The sequence below is a fragment of the Macaca nemestrina genome, chromosome 10 (assembly GCF_043159975.1).
Source record: "Macaca nemestrina isolate mMacNem1 chromosome 10, mMacNem.hap1, whole genome shotgun sequence".
Taxonomy (NCBI): Eukaryota; Metazoa; Chordata; class Mammalia; order Primates; family Cercopithecidae; genus Macaca; species Macaca nemestrina.
This window is the reverse complement of record NC_092134.1, coordinates 100050128-100068433: the sequence shown is the minus strand read 5'-3', so window position 1 is coordinate 100068433 and position 18306 is coordinate 100050128.

The following is an 18306-nucleotide window of genomic DNA, read 5'->3' as shown; positions in this document are numbered from 1 at the left end:
TCAAAGGAAATATCCTCCGATAACAAAGAGAAAGAAGCTTTCTGAGAAACTTCTTTGTGTTCTGTGAAATCATCTCACAGAGTTACAGCTTTCCCCTCAAGAAGCCTTTCGCTAAGACAGTTCTTGTGGAATTGGCAAAGTGATATTTGGAAGCCCATAGAGGGCTATGGTGAAAAAGGAAATATCCTCAGATGAAATCTGGAAAGAAGCTTTCTGAGAAACTGCTTAGTGTTCTGTGAATTCATCTCACAGAGTTACATCTGTGTTTCGTAGATCTCTTTGCTAGCCTTATTTCTGTGGAATCTGAGAACAGATATTTCGGATCCCTTTGAAGACTATAGGGCCAAAGGAAATATCCTCCGATAACAAAGAGAAAGAAGCTTTCTGAGAAACTACTTTGCGTTCTGTGAAATCATCTCACAGAGTTATAGCTTTCCCCTCAAGAAGCCTTTCGGTAAGACAGTTCTTGTGGAATTGGCAAAGTGATATTTGGAAGCCCATAGAGGGCTATGGTGAAAAAGGAAATATCCTCAGATGAAATCTGGAAAGAAGCTTTCTGAGAAACTGCTTAGTGTTCTGTGAATTCATCTCTCAGAGTTACATCAGTGTTTCGTAGATCTCTTTGCTAGCCTTATTTCTGTGGAATCTGAGAACAGATATTTCGGATCCCTTTGAAGACTATAGGGTCAAAGGAAATATCCTCCGATAACAAAGAGAAAGAAGCTTTCTGAGAAACTTCTTTGTGTTCTGTGAAATCATCTCACAGAGTTACAGCTTTCCCCTCAAGAAGCCTTTCGCTAAGACAGTTCTTGTGGAATTGGCAAAGTGATATTAGGAAGCCCTTAGAGGACTATGGTGAAAAAGGAAATATCCTCAGATGAAATCTGGAAAGAAGCTAACTGAGAAACTGCTTAGTGTTCTGTGAATTCATCTCACAGAGTTACATCTGTGTTTCGTAGGTCTCTTTGGTAGCCTTATTTCTGTGGAATCTGAGAACAGATATTTCGGATCCCTTTGAAGACTGTAGGGCCAAAGGAAATATCCTCCGATAACAAAGAGAAAGAAGCTTTCTGAGAAACTTCTTTGTGTTCTGTGAAATCATCTCACAGAGTTACAGCTTTCCCCTCAAGAAGCCTTTCGCTAAGACAGTTCTTGTGGAATTGGCAAAGTGATATTTGGAACCCCTAGAGGGCTATGGTGAAAAAGGAAATATCCGCAGATGCAATCTGGAAAGAAGCTTTCTGAGAAACTGCTTAGTGTTCTGTGAATTCATCTCACAGAGTTACATCTGTGTTTCGTAGATCTCTTTGCTAGCCTTATTTCTGTGGAATCTGAGAACAGATATTTCGGATCCCTTTGAAGACTATAGGGCCAAAGGAAATATCCTCCGATAACAAAGAGAAAGAAGCTTTCTGAGAAACTTCTTTGTGTTCTGTGAAATCATCTCACAGAGTTACAGCTTTCCCCTCAAGAAGCCTTTCGCTAAGACAGTTCTTGTGGAATTGGCAAAGTGATATTTGGAAGCCCATAGAGGGCTATGGTGAAAAAGGAAATATCCTCAGATGAAATCTGGAAAGAAGCTTTCTGAGAAACTGCTTAGTGTTCTGTGAATTCATCTCACAGAGTTACATCTGTGTTTCGTAGATCTCTTTGCTAGCCTTATTTCTGTGGAATCTGAGAACAGATATTTCGGATCCCTTTGAAGACTATAGGGCCAAAGGAAATATCCTCCGATAACAAAGAGAAAGAAGCTTTCTGAGAAACTACTTTGCGTTCTGTGAAATCATCTCACAGAGTTATAGCTTTCCCCTCAAGAAGCCTTTCGGTAAGACAGTTCTTGTGGAATTGGCAAAGTGATATTTGGAAGCCCATAGAGGGCTATGGTGAAAAAGGAAATATCCTCAGATGAAATCTGGAAAGAAGCTTTCTGAGAAACTGCTTAGTGTTCTGTGAATTCATCTCTCAGAGTTACATCAGTGTTTCGTAGATCTCTTTGCTAGCCTTATTTCTGTGGAATCTGAGAACAGATATTTCGGATCCCTTTGAAGACTATAGGGTCAAAGGAAATATCCTCCGATAACAAAGAGAAAGAAGCTTTCTGAGAAACTTCTTTGTGTTCTGTGAAATCATCTCACAGAGTTACAGCTTTCCCCTCAAGAAGCCTTTCGCTAAGACAGTTCTTGTGGAATTGGCAAAGTGATATTAGGAAGCCCTTAGAGGACTATGGTGAAAAAGGAAATATCCTCAGATGAAATCTGGAAAGAAGCTAACTGAGAAACTGTTTAGTGTTCTGTGAATTCATCTCACAGAGTTACATCTGTGTTTCGTAGGTCTCTTTGGTAGCCTTATTTCTGTGGAATCTGAGAACAGATATTTCGGATCCCTTTGAAGACTATAGGGCCAAAGGAAATATCCTCCGATAACAAAGAGAAAGAAGCTTTCTGAGAAACTTCTTTGTGTTCTGTGAAATCATCTCACAGAGTTACAGCTTTCCCCTCAAGAAGCCTTTCGCTAAGACAGTTCTTGTGGAATTGGCAAAGTGATATTTGGAACCCCTAGAGGGCTATGGTGAAAAAGGAAATATCCGCAGATGCAATCTGGAAAGAAGCTTTCTGAGAAACTGCTTAGTGTTCTGTGAATTCATCTCACAGAGTTACATCTGTGTTTCGTAGATCTCTTTGCTAGCCTTATTTCTGTGGAATCTGAGAACAGATATTTCGGATCCCTTTGAAGACTATAGGGCCAAAGGAAATATCCTCCGATAACAAAGAGAAAGAAGCTTTCTGAGAAACTTCTTTGTGTTCTGTGAAATCATCTCACAGAGTTACAGCTTTCCCCTCAAGAAGCCTTTCGCTAAGACAGTTCTTGTGGAATTGGCAAAGTGATATTTGGAAGCCCATAGAGGGCTATGGTGAAAAAGGAAATATCCTCAGATGAAATCTGGAAAGAAGCTTTCTGAGAAACTGCTTAGTGTTCTGTGAATTCATCTCACAGAGTTACATCTGTGTTTCGTAGATCTCTTTGCTAGCCTTATTTCTGTGGAATCTGAGAACAGATATTTCGGATCCCTTTGAAGACTATAGGGCCAAAGGAAATATCCTCCGATAACAAAGAGAAAGAAGCTTTCTGAGAAACTACTTTGCGTTCTGTGAAATCATCTCACAGAGTTATAACTTTCCCCTCAAGAAGCCTTTCGGTAAGACAGTTCTTGTGGAATTGGCAAAGTGATATTTGGAAGCCCATAGAGGGCTATGGTGAAAAAGGAAATATCCTCAGATGAAATCTGGAAAGAAGCTTTCTGAGAAACTGCTTAGTGTTCTGTGAATTCATCTCTCAGAGTTACATCAGTGTTTCGTAGATCTCTTTGCTAGCCTTATTTCTGTGGAATCTGAGAACAGATATTTCGGATCCCTTTGAAGACTATAGGGTCAAAGGAAATATCCTCCGATAACAAAGAGAAAGAAGCTTTCTGAGAAACTTCTTTGTGTTCTGTGAAATCATCTCACAGAGTTACAGCTTTCCCCTCAAGAAGCCTTTCGCTAAGACAGTTCTTGTGGAATTGGCAAAGTGATATTAGGAAGCCCTTAGAGGACTATGGTGAAAAAGGAAATATCCTCAGATGAAATCTGGAAAGAAGCTAACTGAGAAACTGCTTAGTGTTCTGTGAATTCATCTCACAGAGTTACATCTGTGTTTCGTAGGTCTCTTTGGTAGCCTTATTTCTGTGGAATCTGAGAACAGATATTTCGGATCCCTTTGAAGACTATAGGGCCAAAGGAAATATCCTCCGATAACAAAGAGAAAGAAGCTTTCTGAGAAACTTCTTTGTGTTCTGTGAAATCATCTCACAGAGTTACAGCTTTCCCCTCAAGAAGCCTTTCGCTAAGACAGTTCTTGTGGAATTGGCAAAGTGATATTTGCAACCCCTAGAGGGCTATGGTGAAAAAGGAAATATCCGCAGATGCAATCTGGAAAGAAGCTTTCTGAGAAACTGCTTAGTGTTCTGTGAATTCATCTCACAGAGTTACATCTGTGTTTCGTAGATCTCTTTGCTAGCCTTATTTCTGTGGAATCTGAGAACAGATATTTCGGATCCCTTTGAAGACTATAGGGCCAAAGGAAATATCCTCCGATAACAAAGAGAAAGAAGCTTTCTGAGAAACTTCTTTGTGTTCTGTGAAATCATCTCACAGAGTTACAGCTTTCCCCTCAAGAAGCCTTTCGCTAAGACAGTTCTTGTGGAATTGGCAAAGTGATATTTGGAAGCCCATAGAGGGCTATGGTGAAAAAGGAAATATCCTCAGATGAAATCTGGAAAGAAGCTTTCTGAGAAACTGCTTAGTGTTCTGTGAATTCATCTCACAGAGTTACATCTGTGTTTCGTAGATCTCTTTGCTAGCCTTATTTCTGTGGAATCTGAGAACAGATATTTCGGATCAAGAAGCTTTCTGAGAAACTTCTTTGTGTTCTGTGAAATCATTTCACAGAGTTACAGCTTTCCCCTCAAGAAGCCTTTCGCTAAGACAGTTCTTGTGGAATTGGCAAAGTGATATTTGGAAGCCCATAGAGGGCTATGGTGAAAAAGGAAATATCCTCAGATGAAATCTGGAAAGAAGCTTTCTGGGAAACTGCTTAGTGTTCTGTGAATTCATCTCACAGAGTTACATCTGTGTTTTGTAGATCTCTTTGCTAGCCTTATTTCTGTGGAATCTGAGAACAGATATTTCGGATCCCTTTGAAGACTATAGGGCAAAAGGAAATATCCTCCGATAACAAAGAGAAAGAAGCTTTCTGAGAAACTTCTTTGTGTTCTTTGAAATCATCTCACAGAGTTACAGCTTTCCCCTCAAGAAGCCTTTCGCTAAGACAGTTCTTGTGGAATTGGCAAAGTGATATTTGGAAGCACAAAGAGGGCTATGGTGAAAAAGGAAATATCCTCAGATGAATTCTGGAAAGAAGTTTTCAGAGAAACTGCTTAGTGTTCTGTGAATTCATCTCACAGAGTTACATCTGTGTTTCGTAGGTCTCTTTGCTAGCCTTATTTCTCTGGAATCTGAGAACAGATATTTCGGATCCCTTTGAAGACTATAGGGCCAAAGGAAATATCCTCCGATAACAAAGAGAAAGAAGCTTTCTGAGAAACTCCTTTGTGTTCTGTGAAATCATCTCACAGAGTTACAGCTTTCCCCTCAAGAATCCTTTTGCTAATACAGTTCTTGTGGAATTGGCAAAGTGATATTTGGAAGCCCATAGAGGGCTATGGTGAAAAAGCAATATCCTCAGACGAAATCTGGAAAGAAGCTTTCTGAGAAACTGCTCTGTGATGTGTGACTTCCACTCACAGAGTTACATCTGTGTTTCGTAGGTCTCTTTGCTAGCCTTATTTCTGTGGAATCTGAGAACGGATATTTCGGATCCCCTTGAAGACTATAGGGCCAAAGGAAATATCCTCCGATAACAAAGAGAAAGAAGCTTTCTGAGAAACTTCTTTGTGTTCTGTGAAATCATCTCAGAGAGTTACAGCTTTCCCCTCAAGAAGCCTTTCGCTAAGACAGTTCTTGTGAAATTGGCAAAGTGATATTTGGAAGCCCATAGAGGGCTATGGTGAAAAAGGAAATATCCTCAGATGAAATCTGGAAACAAGCTTTCTGAGAAACTGCTTAGTGTTCTGTGAATCCATCTCACAGAGTTACATCTGTATTTCGTAGATCTCTTTGCTAGCCTTATTTCTGTGGAATCTGAGAACAGATATTTCGGATCCCTTTGAAGACTATAGGGCCAATGGAAATATCCTCCGATAACAAAGAGAAAGAAGCTTTCGGAGAAACTTCTTTGTGTTCTGTGAAATCATCTCACAGAGTTACAGCTTTCCCCTCAAGAAGCCTTAAGCTAAGACAGTTCTTGTGGAATTGGCAAAGTGATATTAGGAAGCCCATAGAGGGCTATGGTGAAAAAAGAAATATCCTCAGATGAAATCTGGAAAGAAGCTTTCTGAGAAACTGCTTAGTGTTCTGTGAATTCATCTCACAGAGTTACATCTGTGTTTCGTAGGTCTTTTTGCTAGCCTTATTTCTGTGGAATCTGAGAAAAGATATTTCGGATCCCTTTGAAGACTATAGGGCCAAAGGAAATATCCTCCGCTAACAAAGAGAAAGAAGCTTTCTGAGAAACTTCTTTGTGTTCTGTGAAATCATCTCACAGAGTTACAGCTTTCCCCTCAAGAAGCCTTTCGCTAAGACAGTTCTTGTGGAATTGGCAAAGTGATATTTGGAAGCCCATAGAGGGCTATCGTGAAAAAGGAAATATCCTCAGATGAAATCTGGAAAGAAGCTTTCTGAGAAACTGCTTAGTGTTCTGTGAATTCATCTCACAGAGTTACATCAGTGTTTCGTAGATCTCTTTGCTAGCCTTATTTCTGTGGAATCTGAGAACAGATATTTCGGATCCCTTTGAAGACTATAGGGCCAAAGGAAATATCCTCCGATAACAAAGAGAAAGAATCTTTGTGAGAAACTTCCTTGTGTTCTGTGAAATCATCTCACAGAGTTATAGCTTTCCCCTCAAGAAGCCTTTCGCTAAGACAGTTCTTGTGAAATTGGTAAAGTGATATTTGGAAGCCCATAGAGGGCTATGTTGAAAAAGGAAATATCCTCAGATGAAATCTGGAAAGAAGCTTTCTGAGAAACTGCTTAGTGTTCGGTGAATCCACCTCACAGAGTTACATCTGTATTTCGTAGATCTGTTTGCTAGCCTTATTTCTGTGGAATCTGAGAACAGATATTTCGGATCCCTTTGAAGACTCTAGGGCCAAAGGAAATATCCTCCGATAGCAAAGAGAAAGAAGCTTTCTGGGAAACTTCTTTGTGTTCTGTGAAATCATCTCACAGAGTTACAGCTTTCCCCTCAAGAAGCCTTTCGCTAAGACAGTTCTTGTGGAATTGGCAAAGTGATATTAGGAAGCCCTTAGAGGGCTATGGTGAAAAAGGAAATATCCTCAGATGAAATCTGGAAAGAAGCTAACTGAGAAACTGCTTAGTGTTCTGTGAATTCATCTCACAGAGTTACATCTGTGTTTCGTAGGTCTCTTTGGTAGCCTTATTTTTGTGGAATCTGAGAACAGATATTTCGGATCCCTTTGAAGACTATAGGGCCAAAGGAAATATCCTCCGCTAACAAAGAGAAAGAAGCTTTCTGAGAAACTTCTTTGTGTTCTGTGAAATCATCTCACAGAGTTACAGCTTTCCCCTCAAGAAGCCTTTCGCTAAGACAGTTCTTGTGGAATTGGCAAAGTGATATTTGCAACCCCTAGAGGGCTATGGTGAAAAAGGAAATATCCGCAGATGCAATCTGGAAAGAAGCTTTCTGAGAAACTGCTTAGTGTTCTGTGAATTCATCTCACAGAGTTACATCTGTGTTTCGTAGATCTCTTTGCTAGCCTTATTTCTGTGGAATCTGAGAACAGATATTTCGGATCCCTTTGAAGACTATAGGGCCAAAGGAAATATCCTCCGATAACAAAGAGAAAGAAGCTTTCTGAGAAACTTCTTTGTGTTCTGTGAAATCATCTCACAGAGTTACAGCTTTCCCCTCAAGAAGCCTTTCGCTAAGACAGTTCTTGTGGAATTGGCAAAGTGATATTTGGAAGCCCATAGAGGGCTATGGTGAAAAAGGAAATATCCTCAGATGAAATCTGGAAAGAAGCTTTCTGAGAAACTGCTTAGTGTTCTGTGAATTCATCTCACAGAGTTACATCTGTGTTTCGTAGATCTCTTTGCTAGCCTTATTTCTGTGGAATCTGAGAACAGATATTTCGGATCCCTTTGAAGACTATAGGGCCAAAGGAAATATCCTCCGAGAACAAAGAGAAAGAAGCTTTCTGAGAAACTTCTTTGTGTTCTGTGAAATCATCTCACAGAGTTACAGCTTTCCCCTCAAGAAGCCTTTCGCTAAGACAGTTCTTGTGGAATTGGCAAAGTGATATTTGGAAGCCCATAGAGGGCTATGGTGAAAAAGGAAATATCCTCAGATGAAATCTGGAAAGAAGCTTTCTGAGAAACTGCTTAGTGTTCTGTGAATTCATCTCACAGAGTTACATCTGTGTTTCGTAGATCTCTTTGCTAGCCTTATTTCTGTGGAATCTGAGAACAGATATTTCGGATCCCTTTGAAGACTATAGGGCCAAAGGAAATATCCTCCGATAACAAAGAGAAAGAAGCTTTCTGAGAAACTACTTTGCGTTCTGTGAAATCATCTCACAGAGTTATAGCTTTCCCCTCAAGAAGCCTTTCGGTAAGACAGTTCTTGTGGAATTGGCAAAGTGATATTTGGAAGCCCATAGAGGGCTATGGTGAAAAAGGAAATATCCTCAGATGAAATCTGGAAAGAAGCTTTCTGAGAAACTGCTTAGTGTTCTGTGAATTCATCTCTCAGAGTTACATCAGTGTTTCGTAGATCTCTTTGCTAGCCTTATTTCTGTGGAATCTGAGAACAGATATTTCGGATCCCTTTGAAGACTATAGGGTCAAAGGAAATATCCTCCGATAACAAAGAGAAAGAAGCTTTCTGAGAAACTTCTTTGTGTTCTGTGAAATCATCTCACAGAGTTACAGCTTTCCCCTCAAGAAGCCTTTCGCTAAGACAGTTCTTGTGGAATTGGCAAAGTGATATTAGGAAGCCCTTAGAGGACTATGGTGAAAAAGGAAATATCCTCAGATGAAATCTGGAAAGAAGCTAACTGAGAAACTGCTTAGTGTTCTGTGAATTCATCTCACAGAGTTACATCTGTGTTTCGTAGGTCTCTTTGGTAGCCTTATTTCTGTGGAATCTGAGAACAGATATTTCGGATCCCTTTGAAGACTATAGGGCCAAAGGAAATATCCTCCGATAACAAAGAGAAAGAAGCTTTCTGAGAAACTTCTTTGTGTTCTGTGAAATCATCTCACAGAGTTACAGCTTTCCCCTCAAGAAGCCTTTCGCTAAGACAGTTCTTGTGGAATTGGCAAAGTGATATTTGGAACCCCTAGAGGGCTATGGTGAAAAAGGTAATATCCGCAGATGCAATCTGGAAAGAAGCTTTCTGAGAAACTGCTTAGTGTTCTGTGAATTCATCTCACAGAGTTACATCTGTGTTTCGTAGATCTCTTTGCTAGCCTTATTTCTGTGGAATCTGAGAACAGATATTTCGGATCCCTTTGAAGACTATAGGGCCAAAGGAAATATCCTCCGATAACAAAGAGAAAGAAGCTTTCTGAGAAACTTCTTTGTGTTCTGTGAAATCATCTCACAGAGTTACAGCTTTCCCCTCAAGAAGCCTTTCGCTAAGACAGTTCTTGTGGAATTGGCAAAGTGATATTTGGAAGCCCATAGAGGGCTATGGTGAAAAAGGAAATATCCTCAGATGAAATCTGGAAAGAAGCTTTCTGAGAAACTGCTTAGTGTTCTGTGAATTCATCTCACAGAGTTACATCTGTGTTTCGTAGATCTCTTTGCTAGCCTTATTTCTGTGGAATCTGAGAACAGATATTTCGGATCCCTTTGAAGACTATAGGGCCAAAGGAAATATCCTCCGATAACAAAGAGAAAGAAGCTTTCTGAGAAACTACTTTGCGTTCTGTGAAATCATCTCACAGAGTTATAGCTTTCCCCTCAAGAAGCCTTTCGGTAAGACAGTTCTTGTGGAATTGGCAAAGTGATATTTGGAAGCCCATAGAGGGCTATGGTGAAAAAGGAAATATCCTCAGATGAAATCTGGAAAGAAGCTTTCTGAGAAACTGCTTAGTGTTCTGTGAATTCATCTCTCAGAGTTACATCAGTGTTTCGTAGATCTCTTTGCTAGCCTTATTTCTGTGGAATCTGAGAACAGATATTTCGGATCCCTTTGAAGACTATAGGGTCAAAGGAAATATCCTCCGATAACAAAGAGAAAGAAGCTTTCTGAGAAACTTCTTTGTGTTCTGTGAAATCATCTCACAGAGTTACAGCTTTCCCCTCAAGAAGCCTTTCGCTAAGACAGTTCTTGTGGAATTGGCAAAGTGATATTAGGAAGCCCTTAGAGGACTATGGTGAAAAAGGAAATATCCTCAGATGAAATCTGGAAAGAAGCTAACTGAGAAACTGCTTAGTGTTCTGTGAATTCATCTCACAGAGTTACATCTGTGTTTCGTAGGTCTCTTTGGTAGCCTTATTTCTGTGGAATCTGAGAACAGATATTTCGGATCCCTTTGAAGACTCTAGGGCCAAAGGAAATATCCTCCGATAGCAAAGAGAAAGAAGCTTTCTGGGAAACTTCTTTGTGTTCTGTGAAATCATCTCACAGAGTTACAGCTTTCCCCTCAAGAAGCCTTTCGCTAAGACAGTTCTTGTGGAATTGGCAAAGTGATATTAGGAAGCCCTTAGAGGGCTATGGTGAAAAAGGAAATATCCTCAGATGAAATCTGGAAAGAAGCTAACTGAGAAACTGCTTAGTGTTCTGTGAATTCATCTCACAGAGTTACATCTGTGTTTCGTAGGTCTCTTTGGTAGCCTTATTTTTGTGGAATCTGAGAACAGATATTTCGGATCCCTTTGAAGACTATAGGGCCAAAGGAAATATCCTCCGCTAACAAAGAGAAAGAAGCTTTCTGAGAAACTTCTTTGTGTTCTGTGAAATCATCTCACAGAGTTACATCTTTCCCCTCAAGAAGCCTTTCGCTAAGACAGTTCTTGTGGAATTGGCAAAGTGATATTTGCAACCCCTAGAGGGCTATGGTGAAAAAGGAAATATCCGCAGATGCAATCTGGAAAGAAGCTTTCTGAGAAACTGCTTAGTGTTCTGTGAATTCATCTCACAGAGTTACATCTGTGTTTCGTAGATCTCTTTGCTAGCCTTATTTCTGTGGAATCTGAGAACAGATATTTCGGATCCCTTTGAAGACTATAGGGCCAAAGGAAATATCCTCCGATAACAAAGAGAAAGAAGCTTTCTGAGAAACTTCTTTGTGTTCTGTGAAATCATCTCACAGAGTTACAGCTTTCCCCTCAAGAAGCCTTTCGCTAAGACAGTTCTTGTGGAATTGGCAAAGTGATATTTGGAAGCCCATAGAGGGCTATGGTGAAAAAGGAAATATCCTCAGATGAAATCTGGAAAGAAGCTTTCTGAGAAACTGCTTAGTGTTCTGTGAATTCATCTCACAGAGTTACATCTGTGTTTCGTAGATCTCTTTGCTAGCCTTATTTCTGTGGAATCTGAGAACAGATATTTCGGATCCCTTTGAAGACTATAGGGCCAAAGGAAATATCCTCCGATAACAAAGAGAAAGAAGCTTTCTGAGAAACTTCTTTGTGTTCTGTGAAATCATCTCACAGAGTTACAGCTTTACCCTCAAGAAGCCTTTCGCTAAGACAGTTCTTGTGGAATTGGCAAAGTGATATTTGGAAGCCCATAGAGGGCTATGGTGAAAAAGGAAATATCCTCAGATGAAATCTGGAAAGAAGCTTTCTGAGAAACTGCTTAGTGTTCTGTGAATTCATCTCACAGAGTTACATCTGTGTTTCGTAGATCTCTTTGCTAGCCTTATTTCTGTGGAATCTGAGAACAGATATTTCGGATCCCTTTGAAGACTATAGGGCCAAAGGAAATATCCTCCGATAACAAAGAGAAAGAAGCTTTCTGAGAAACTACTTTACGTTCTGTGAAATCATCTCACAGAGTTATAGCTTTCCCCTCAAGAAGCCTTTCGGTAAGACAGTTCTTGTGGAATTGGCAAAGTGATATTTGGAAGCCCATAGAGGGCTATGGTGAAAAAGGAAATATCCTCAGATGAAATCTGGAAAGAAGCTTTCTGAGAAACTGCTTAGTGTTCTGTGAATTCATCTCTCAGAGTTACATCAGTGTTTCGTAGATCTCTTTGCTAGCCTTATTTCTGTGGAATCTGAGAACAGATATTTCGGATCCCTTTGAAGACTATAGGGTCAAAGGAAATATCCTCCGATAACAAAGAGAAAGAAGCTTTCTGAGAAACTTCTTTGTGTTCTGTGAAATCATCTCACAGAGTTACAGCTTTCCCCTCAAGAAGCCTTTCGCTAAGACAGTTCTTGTGGAATTGGCAAAGTGATATTAGGAAGCCCTTAGAGGACTATGGTGAAAAAGGAAATATCCTCAGATGAAATCTGGAAAGAAGCTAACTGAGAAACTGCTTAGTGTTCTGTGAATTCATCTCACAGAGTTACAACTGTGTTTCGTAGGTCTCTTTGGTAGCCTTATTTCTGTGGAATCTGAGAACAGATATTTCGGATCCCTTTGAAGACTATAGGGCCAAAGGAAATATCCTCCGATAACAAAGAGAAAGAAGATTTCTGAGAAACTTCTTTGTGTTCTGTGAAATCATCTCACAGAGTTACAGCTTTCCCCTCAAGAAGCCTTTCGCTAAGACAGTTCTTGTGGAATTGGCAAAGTGATATTTGGAACCCCTAGAGGGCTATGGTGAAAAAGGAAATATCCGCAGATGCAATCTGGAAAGAAGCTTTCTGAGAAACTGCTTAGTGTTCTGTGAATTCATCTCACAGAGTTACATCTGTGTTTCGTAGATCTCTTTGCTAGCCTTATTTCTGTGGAATCTGAGAACAGATATTTCGGATCCCTTTGAAGACTACAGGGCCAAAGGAAATATCCTCCGATAACAAAGAGAAAGAAGCTTTCTGAGAAACTTCTTTGTGTTCTGTGAAATCATCTCACAGAGTTACAGCTTTCCCCTCAAGAAGCCTTTCGCTAAGACAGTTCTTGTGGAATTGGCAAAGTGATATTTGGAAGCCCATAGAGGGCTATGGTGAAAAAGGAAATATCCTCAGATGAAATCTGGAAAGAAGCTTTCTGAGAAACTGCTTAGTGTTCTGTGAATTCATCTCACAGAGTTACATCTGTGTTTCGTAGATCTCTTTGCTAGCCTTATTTCTGTGGAATCTGAGAACAGATATTTCGGATCCCTTTGAAGACTATAGGGCCAAAGGAAATATCCTCCGATAACAAAGAGAAAGAAGCTTTCTGAGAAACTACTTTGTGTTCTGTGAAATCATCTCACAGAGTTATAGCTTTCCCCTCAAGAAGCCTTTCGGTAAGACAGTTCTTGTGGAATTGGCAAAGTGATATTTGGAAGCCCATAGAGGGCTATGGTGAAAAAGGAAATATCCTCAGATGAAATCTGGAAAGAAGCTTTCTGAGAAACTGCTTAGTGTTCGGTGAATCCATCTCACAGAGTTACATCTGTATTTCGTAGATCTCTTTGCTAGCCTTATTTCTGTGGAATCTGAGAACAGATATTTCGGATCCCTTTGAAGACTATAGGGCCAAAGGAAATATCCTCCGATAACAAAGAGAAAGAAGCTTTCTGAGAAACTTCTTTGTGTTCTGTGAAATCATCTCACAGAGTTACAGCTTTCCTCTCAAGAAGCCTTTCCCTAAGACAGTTCTTGTGGAATTAGCAAAGTGATATTTGGACACCCATAGAGGGCTATGGTGAAAAAGGAAATATCCTCAGATGAAATCTGGAAAGAAGCTTTCTGAGAAACTGCTTAGTGTTCTGTGAATTCATCTCTCAGAGTTACATCAGTGTTTCGTAGATCTCTTTGCTGGCCTTATTTCTGTGGAATCTGAGAACAGATATTTCGGATCCCTTTGAAGACTCTAGGGCCAAAGGAAATATCCTCCGATAACAAAGAGAAAGAAGCTTTCTGAGAAACTTCTTTGTGTTCTGTGAAATCATCTCACAGAGTTATAGCTTTCCCCTCAAGAAGCCTTTCGCTAAGACAGTTCTTGTGAAATTGGCAAAGTGATATTTGGAAGCCCATAGAGGGCTATGGTGAAAAAGGAAATATCCTCAGATGAAATCTGGAAAGAAGCTTTCTGAGAAACTGCTTAGTGTTCTGTGAATCCATCTCACAGAGTTACATCTGTATTTCGTAGATCACTTTGCTAGCCTTATTTCTGTGGAATCTGAGAACAGATATTTCGGATCCCTTTGAAGACTATAGGGCCAAAGGAAATATCCTCCGCTAACAAAGAGAAAGAAGCTTTCTGAGAAACTTCTTTGTGTTCTGTGAAATCATCTCACAGAGTTACAGCTTTCCCCTCAAGAAGCCTTTCGCTAAGACAGTTCTTGTGGAATTGGCAAAGTGATATTTGCAACCCCTAGAGGGCTATGGTGAAAAAGGAAATATCCGCAGATGCAATCTGGAAAGAAGCTTTCTGAGAAACTGCTTAGTGTTCTGTGAATTCATCTCACAGAGTTACATCTGTGTTTCGTAGATCTCTTTGCTAGCCTTATTTCTGTGGAATCTGAGAACAGATATTTCGGATCCCTTTGAAGACTATAGGGCCAAAGGAAATATCCTCCGATAACAAAGAGAAAGAAGCTTTCTGAGAAACTTCTTTGTGTTCTGTGAAATCATCTCATAGAGTTACAGCTTTCCCCTCAAGAAGCCTTTCGCTAAGACAGTTCTTGTGGAATTGGCAAAGTGATATTTGGAAGCCCATAGAGGGCTATGGTGAAAAAGGAAATATCCTCAGATGAAATCTGGAAAGAAGCTTTCTGAGAAACTGCTTAGTGTTCTGTGAATTCATCTCACAGAGTTACATCTGTGTTTCGTAGATCTCTTTGCTAGCCTTATTTCTGTGGAATCTGAGAACAGATATTTCGGATCCCTTTGAAGACTATAGGGCCAAAGGAAATATCCTCCGATAACAAAGAGAAAGAAGCTTTCTGAGAAACTACTTTGTGTTCTGTGAAATCATCTCACAGAGTTATAGCTTTCCCCTCAAGAAGCCTTTCGGTAAGACAGTTCTTGTGGAATTGGCAAAGTGATATTTGGAAGCCCATAGAGGGCTATGGTGAAAAAGGAAATATCCTCAGATGAAATCTGGAAAGAAGCTTTCTGAGAAACTGCTTAGTGTTCGGTGAATCCATCTCACAGAGTTACATCTGTATTTCGTAGATCTCTTTGCTAGCCTTATTTCAGTGGAATCTGAGAACAGATATTTCGGATCCCTTTGAAGACTATAGGGCCAAAGGAAATATCCTCCGATAACAAAGAGAAAGAAGCTTTCTGAGAAACTTCTTTGTGTTCTGTGAAATCATCTCACAGAGTTACAGCTTTCCTCTCAAGAAGCCTTTCCCTAAGACAGTTCTTGTGGAATTAGCAAAGTGATATTTGGACACCCATAGAGGGCTATGGTGAAAAAGGAAATATCCTCAGATGAAATCTGGAAAGAAGCTTTCTGAGAAACTGCTTAGTGTTCTGTGAATTCATCTCTCAGAGTTACATCAGTGTTTCGTAGATCTCTTTGCTGGCCTTATTTCTGTGGAATCTGAGAACAGATATTTCGGATCCCTTTGAAGACTCTAGGGCCAAAGGAAATATCCTCCGATAACAAAGAGAAAGAAGCTTTCTGAGAAACTTCTTTGTGTTCTGTGAAATCATCTCACAGAGTTATAGCTTTCCCCTCAAGAAGCCTTTCGCTAAGACAGTTCTTGTGAAATTGGCAAAGTGATATTTGGAAGCCCATAGAGGGCTATGGTGAAAAAGGAAATATCCTCAGATGAAATCTGGAAAGAAGCTTTCTGAGAAACTGCTTAGTGTTCTGTGAATCCATCTCACAGAGTTACATCTGTATTTCGTAGATCACTTTGCTAGCCTTATTTCTGTGGAATCTGAGAACAGATATTTCGGATCCCTTTGAAGACTATAGGGCCAAAGGAAATATCCTCCGCTAACAAAGAGAAAGAAGCTTTCTGAGAAACTTCTTTGTGTTCTGTGAAATCATCTCACAGAGTTACAGCTTTCCCCTCAAGAAGCCTTTCGCTAAGACAGTTCTTGTGGAATTGGCAAAGTGATATTTGCAACCCCTAGAGGGCTATGGTGAAAAAGGAAATATCCGCAGATGCAATCTGGAAAGAAGCTTTCTGAGAAACTGCTTAGTGTTCTGTGAATTCATCTCACAGAGTTACATCTGTGTTTCGTAGATCTCTTTGCTAGCCTTATTTCTGTGGAATCTGAGAACAGATATTTCGGATCCCTTTGAAGACTATAGGGCCAAAGGAAATATCCTCCGATAACAAAGAGAAAGAAGCTTTCTGAGAAACTCCTTTGTGTTCTGTGAAATCATCTCACAGAGTTACAGCTTTCCCCTCAAGAAGCCTTTCGCTAAGACAGTTCTTGTGGAATTGGCAAAGTGATATTTGGAAGCCCATAGAGGGCTATGGTGAAAAAGGAAATATCCTCAGATGAAATCTGGAAAGAAGCTTTCTGAGAAACTGCTTAGTGTTCTGTGAATTCATCTCACAGAGTTACATCTGTGTTTCGTAGATCTCTTTGCTAGCCTTATTTCTGTGGAATCTGAGAACAGATATTTCGGATCCCTTTGAAGACTATAGGGCCAAAGGAAATATCCTCCGATAACAAAGAGAAAGAAGCTTTCTGAGAAACTTCTTTGTGTTCTGTGAAATCATCTCACAGAGTTACAGCTTTCCCCTCAAGAAGCCTTTCGCTAAGACAGTTCTTGTGGAATTGGCAAAGTGATATTTGGAAGCCCATAGAGGGCTATGGTGAAAAAGGAAATATCCTCAGATGAAATCTGGAAAGAAGCTTTCTGAGAAACTGCTTAGTGTTCTGTGAATTCATCTCACAGAGTTACATCTGTGTTTCGTAGATCTCTTTGCTAGCCTTATTTCTGTGGAATCTGAGAACAGATATTTCGGATCCCTTTGAAGACTATAGGGCCAAAGGAAATATCCTCCGATAACAAAGAGAAAGAAGCTTTCTGAGAAACTACTTTGCGTTCTGTGAAATCATCACACAGAGTTATAGCTTTCCCCTCAAGAAGCCTTTCGGTAAGACAGTTCTTGTGGAATTGGCAAAGTGATATTTGGAAGCCCATAGAGGGCTATGGTGAAAAAGGAAATATCCTCAGATGAAATCTGGAAAGAAGCTTTCTGAGAAACTGCTTAGTGTTCTGTGAATTCATCTCTCAGAGTTACATCAGTGTTTCGTAGATCTCTTTGCTAGCCTTATTTCTGTGGAATCTGAGAACAGATATTTCGGATCCCTTTGAAGACTATAGGGTCAAAGGAAATATCCTCCGATAACAAAGAGAAAGAAGCTTTCTGAGAAACTTCTTTGTGTTCTGTGAAATCATCTCACAGAGTTACAGCTTTCCCCTCAAGAAGCCTTTCGCTAAGACAGTTCTTGTGGAATTGGCAAAGTGATATTAGGAAGTCCTTAGAGGACTATGGTGAAAAAGGAAATATCCTCAGATGAAATCTGGAAAGAAGCTAACTGAGAAACTGCTTAGTGTTCTGTGAATTCATCTCACAGAGTTACATCTGTGTTTCGTAGGTCTCTTTGGTAGCCTTATTTCTGTGGAATCTGAGAACAGATATTTCGGATCCCTTTGAAGACTATAGGGCCAAAGGAAATATCCTCCGATAACAAAGAGAAAGAAGCTTTCTGAGAAACTTCTTTGTGTTCTGTGAAATCATCTCACAGAGTTACAGCTTCCCCTCAAGAAGCCTTTCGCTAAGACAGTTCTTGTGGAATTGGCAAAGTGATATTTGGAAGCCCATAGAGGGCTATGGTGAAAAAGGAAATATCCGCAGATGCAATCTGGAAAGAAGCTTTCTGAGAAACTGCTTAGTGTTCTGTGAATTCATCTCACAGAGTTACATCTGTGTTTCGTAGATCTCTTTGCTAGCCTTATTTCTGTGGAATCTGAGAACAGATATTTCGGATCCCTTTGAAGACTACAGGGCCAAAGGAAATATCCTCCGATAACAAAGAGAAAGAAGCTTTCTGAGAAACTTCTTTTTGTTCTGTGAAATCATCTCACAGAGTTACAGCTTTCCCCTCAAGAAGCCTTTCGCTAAGACAGTTCTTGTGGAATTGGCAAAGTGATATTTGGAAGCCCATAGAGGGCTATGGTGAAAAAGGAAATATCCTCAGATGAAATCTGGAAAGAAGCTTTCTGAGAAACTGCTTAGTGTTCTGTGAATTCATCTCACAGAGTTACATCTGTGTTTGGTAGATCTCTTTGCTACCCTTATTTCTGTGGAATCTGAGAACAGATATTTCGGATCCCTTTGAAGACTATAGGGCCAAAGGAAATATCCTCCGATAACAAAGAGAAAGAAGCTTTCTGAGAAACTACTTTGTGTTCTGAGAAATCATCTCACAGAGTTATAGCTTTCCCCTCAAGAAGCCTTTCGGTAAGACAGTTCTTGTGGAATTGGCAAAGTGATATTTGGAAGCCCATAGAGGGCTATGGTGAAAAAGGAAATATCC